A 6,019-nucleotide genomic window follows, 5' to 3' on the forward strand; every position below is an offset into this window, starting at 1 on the left:
AATCTAGGGACCCAATGACCACCTGGATCAATCTAGGGACCCAAGGAAACCCCTGGATCAATTCTAAGGTATAGTTTTGCACCTTGAAATAAGAAGTTAATAAATCAATCAATATATCCAATAAGTTAATGAACTAATAAACCATTTAGTAAAAATACTGAAGAAATATTGGCAGGAAAGTTCCTGCCTTCAGGCCACAATTCCTGGCCACACCACCAGTCGTCAGCAGAGAACCGTCACCTCGCCGAAATCGTCATTTTTCGCAAAACTCAAAATCAAAACCAGCCATAGAATCACTTTGAAAACATTACCATTGGATTTACCACATTCATTTACATTTCTTTTAGTAAAGGTTTTCTTTGCTAATATAGAATATCAAAGCAATTAGAGCAATATTTAACGTGATACAGCCATCCAAAGTATGCAACAAATCATGTTCTTTTCTCAAGATATGTTAGAGTAAATTGAGTAGAAGAACATGTAATAAAAATCTAAATAAGCTTAACTATAAATGGATAATAATAAAAACAGATATATCTTTATTTCAACTTTATTTGAGATTATTTTTTTTCGTCCCATTCCTTCTGCACGTGAAGAAATAATTGGTACCCAGAACAATCTGGGTACCCAAGTTCTGCCTGGAACAATTTGGTGACCCAAGGAGCCCCCATGGAACATTCTGGGGACCCAAGAACCCGCTGAAAGAATCTGGTGACCCAAAGATTTCCCTGAAGCAATCTGGGGACCCAAAGACTCTCCTAGAACAATTAGAGGGCCCAAAGACCCTCTTTTAACAATATATGGAACCAAAGAACCCTCTGGAACAATCTGCGTACCCAAAAACGCTTTTTGTAATCATCTGAGGACCCAAGGATCCTTCTGGAACAATCTGCGGACCCAAGGACCTCTGGAACAATGTGGTAACCCAAGGACCCCTTGTAACAATCTAGCGACCCACGGACCCCCCTGGAACAATCTAGCGATCCAAGGACTCCTGGAACAATCTAGGGACCCAATTACCCTTCCCCCCCCTGGATAAAACTAGGGATACAAGGACCCCCTTGAACAATGTGGTAACCCAAGGACCCCCTTGATCAATCTAGGGACCCAATGACCGCCTTGATCAATCTAAGGACCCAATGACCGCCTTGATCAATCTAGGGACCCAATGACCACCTGGATCAATCTAGGGACCCAAGGAAACCCCTGGATCAATTCTAAGGTATAGTTTTGCACCTTGAAATAAGAAGTTAATAAATCAATCAATATATCCAATAAGTTAATGAACTAATAAACCATCTAGTAAAAATACTGAAGAAATATTGGCAGGAAAGTTGGTGCCTTCAGGCCACAATTCCTGGCCACACCACCAGTCGTCAGCAGAGAACCGTCACCTCGCCGAAATCGTCATTTTTCGCAAAACTCAAAATCAAAACCAGCCATAGAATCACTTTGAAAACATTACCATTGGATTTACCACATTCATTTACATTTCTTTTAGTAAAGGTTTTCTTTGCTAATATTGAATATCAAAGCAATTAGAGCAATATTTAACGTGATACAGCCATCCAAAGTATGCAACAAATCATGTTCTTTTCTCAAGATATGTTAGAGTAAATTGAGTAGAAGAACATGTAATAAAAATCTAAATAAGCTTAACAATAAATGGATAATAATGAAAACAGATATACCTTTATTTCAACTTTATTAGATATTATTTTTATTCGTCACATTCCTTCTGCACGTGAAGAAATAATTGGTACCCAGAACAATCTGGGTACCCAAGTTCTGCCTGGAACAATTTGGTGACCCAAGGAGCCCCCATGGAACATTCTGGGGACCCAAGAACCCGCTGAAAGAATCTGGTGACCCAAAGTTTTCCCTGAAGCAATCTGGGGACCCAAAGACCCTCCTAGAACAATTAGAGGGCCCAAAGACCCTCTTTTAACAATATATGGAACCAAAGAACCCTCTGGAACAATCTGCGTACCCAAAAACGCTTTTTGTAATCATCTGAGGACCCAAGGATCCTTCTGGTACAATCTGCGGACCCAAGGACCTCTGGAACAATGTGGTAACCCAAGGACCCCCTGGAACAATCTAGCGACCCACGGACCCCCCTGGAACAATCTAGCGATCCAAGGACTCCTGGAACAATCTAGGGACCCAATTACCCTTCCCCCCCTGGATAAAACTTGGGACGCAAGGACCCCCTTGAACAATGTGGTAACCCAAGGACCCCCTTGATCAATCTAGGGACCCAATGACCGCCTTGATCAATCTAAGGACCCAATGACCGCCTTGATCAATCTAGGGACCCAATGACCACCTGGATTAATCTAGGGACCCAAGGAAAATCCTGGATCAATTCTTAGGTATAGTTTTGCACCTTGAAATAAAAAGTTAATAAATCAATCAATATATCCAATAAGTTAATGAACTAATAAACCATTTAGTAAAAATACTGAAGAAATATTGGCAGGAAAGTTGGTGCCTTCAGGCCATAATTCCTGGCCACACCACCAGTCGTCAGCAGAGAACCGTCACCTCGCCGAAATCGTCATTTTTCGCAAAACTCAAAATCAAAACCAGCCATAGAATCACTTTGAAAACATTACCATTGGATTTACCACATTCATTTACATTTCTTTTAGTAAAGGTTTTCTTTGCTAATATTGAATATCAAAGCAATTAGAGCAATATTTAACGTGATACAGCCATCCAAAGTATGCAACAAATCATGTTCTTTTCTCAAGATATGTTAGAGTAAATTGAGTAGAAGAACATGTAATAAAAATCTAAATAAGCTTAACAATAAATGGATAATAATGAAAACAGATATACCTTTATTTCAACTTTATTAGAGATTATTTTTATTCGTCACATTCCTTCTGCACGTGAAGAAATAATTGGTATCCAGAACAATCTGGGTACCCAAGTTCTGCCTGGAACAATTTGGTGACCCAAGGAGCCCCCATGGAACATTCTGGGGACCCAAGAACCCGCTGAAAGAATCTGGTGACCCAAAGTTTTCCCTGAAGCAATCTGGGGACCCAAAGACCCTCCTAGAACAATTAGAGGGCCCAAAGACCCTCTTTTAACAATATATGGAACCAAAGAACCCTCTGGAACAATCTGCGTACCCAAAAACGATTTTTGTAATCATCTGAGGACCCAAGGATCCTTCTGGAACAATCTGCGGACCCAAGGACCTCTGGAACAATGTGGTAACCCAAGCACCCCTTGGAACAATCTAGCGACCCACGGACCCCCCTGGAACAATCTAGCGATCCGAGGACTCCTGGAACAATGTAGGGACCCAATTACCCTTCCCCCCCTGGATAAAACTAGGGATGCAAGGACCCCCTTGAACAATGTGGTAACCCAAGGACTCCCTTGATCAATCTAGGGACCCAATGACCGCCTTGATCAATCTAAGGACCCAATGACCGCCTTGATCAATCTAGGGACCCAATGACCACCTGGATCAATCTAGGGACCCAAGGAAACCCCTGGATCAATTCTAAGGTATAGTTTTGCACCTTGAAATAAGAAGTTAATAAATCAATCAATATATCCAATAAGTTAATGAACTAATAAACCATCTAGTAAAAATACTGAAGAAATATTGGCAGGAAAGTTGGTGCCTTCAGGCCACAATTCCTGGCCACACCACCAGTCGTCAGCAGAGAACCGTCACCTCGCCGAAATCGTCACTTTTCGCAAAACTCAAAATCAAAACCAGCCATAGAATCACTTTGAAAACATTACCATTGGATTTACCACATTCATTTACGTTTCTTTTAGTAAAGGTTTTCTTTGCTAATATTGAATATCAAAGCAATTAGAGCAATATTTAACGTGATACAGCCATCCAAAGTATGCAACAAATCATGTTCTTTTCTCAAGATATGTTAGAGTAAATTGAGTAGAAGAACATGTAATAAAAATCTAAATAAGCTTAACAATAAATGGATAATAATGAAAACAGATATACCTTTATTTCAACTTTATTAGATATTATTTTTATTCGTCACATTCCTTCTGCACGTGAAGAAATAATTGGTACCCAGAACAATCTGGGTACCCAAGTTCTGCCTGGAACAATTTGGTGACCCAAGGAGCCCCCATGGAACATTCTGGGGACCCAAGAACCCGCTGAAAGAATCTGGTGACCCAAAGTTTTCCCTGAAGCAATCTGGGGACCCAAAGACCCTCCTAGAACAATTAGAGGGCCCAAAGACCCTCTTTTAACAATATATGGAACCAAAGAACCCTCTGGAACAATCTGCGTACCCAAAAACGCTGTTTGTAATCATCTGAGGACCCAAGGATCCTTCTGGTACAATCTGCGGACCCAAGGACCTCTGGAACAATGTGGTAACCCAAGGACCCCCTGGAACAATCTAGCGACCCACGGACCCCCCTGGAACAATCTAGCGATCCAAGGACTCCTGGAACAATCTAGGGACCCAATTACCCTTCCCCCCCTGGATAAAACTTGGGACGCAAGGACCCCCTTGAACAATGTGGTAACCCAAGGACCCCTTTGATCAATCTAGGGACCCAATGACCGCCTTGATCAATCTAAGGACCCAATGACCGCCTTGATCAATCTACGGACCCAATGACCACCTGGATCAATCTAGGGACCCAAGGAAACCCCTGGATCAATTCTAAGGTATAGTTTTCCACCTTGAAATAAGAAGTTAATAAATCAATCAATATATCCAATAAGTTAATGAACTAATAAACCATCTAGTAAAAATACTGAAGAAATATTGGCAGGAAAGTTGGTGCCTTCAGGCCATAATTCCTGGCCACACCACCAGTCGTCAGCAGAGAACCGTCACCTCGCCGAAATCGTCATTTTTCGCAAAACTCAAAATCAAAACCAGCCATAGAATCACTTTGAAAACATTACCATTGGATTTACCGCATTCATTTACATTTCTTTTAGTAAAGGTTTTCTTTGCTAATATTGAATATCAAAGCAATTAGAGCAATATTTAACGTGATACAGCCATCCAAAGTATGCAACAAATCATGTTCTTTTCTCAAGATATGTTAGAGTAAATTGAGTAGAAGAACATGTAATAAAAATCTAAATAAGCTTAACTATAAATGGATAATAATGAAAACAGATATACCTTTATTTCAACTTTATTAGAGATTATTTTTATTCGTCCCATTCCTTCTGCACGTGAAGAAATAATTGGTACCCAGAACAATCTGGGTACCCAAGTTCTGCCTGGAACAATTTGGTGACCCAAGGAGCCCCCATGGAACATTCTGGGGACCCAAGAACCCGCTGAAAGAATCTGGTGACCCAAAGATTTCCCTGAAGCAATCTGGGGACCCAAAGACCCTCCTAGAACAATTAGAGGGCCCAAAGACCCTCTTTTAACAATATATGGAACCAAAGAACCCTCTGGAACAATGTACGTACCCAAAAACGATTTTTGTAATCATCTGAGGACCCAAGGATCCTTCTGGAACAATCTGCGGACCCAAGGACCTCTGGAACAATGTGGTAACCCAAAGACCCCCTGGAACAATCTAAAGACCCACGGACCCCCCTGGAACAATCTAACGATCCAAGGACTCCTGGAACAATCTAGGGACCCAATTACCCTTCCCCCCCCCCCCTGGATAAAACTAGGGATGCAAGGACCCCCTTGAACAATGTGGTAACCCAAGGACCCCCTTGATCAATCTAGGGACCCAATGACCGCCTTGATCAATATAAGGACCCAATGACCGCCTTGATCAATCTAGGGACCCAATGACCACCTGGATCAATCTAGGGACCCAAGGAAAATCCTGGATCAATTCTAAGGTATAGTTTTGCACCTTGAAATAAAAAGTTAATAAATCAATCAATATATCCAATAAGTTAATGAACTAATAAACCATTTAGTAAAAATACTGAAGAAATATTGGCAGGAAAGTTGGTGCCTTCAGGCCATAATTCCTGGCCACACCACCAGTCGTCAGCAGAGAACCGTCACCTCGCCGA

The sequence above is a fragment of the Procambarus clarkii genome, chromosome 83 (assembly GCF_040958095.1).
Source record: "Procambarus clarkii isolate CNS0578487 chromosome 83, FALCON_Pclarkii_2.0, whole genome shotgun sequence".
NCBI lineage: Eukaryota > Metazoa > Arthropoda > Malacostraca > Decapoda > Cambaridae > Procambarus > Procambarus clarkii.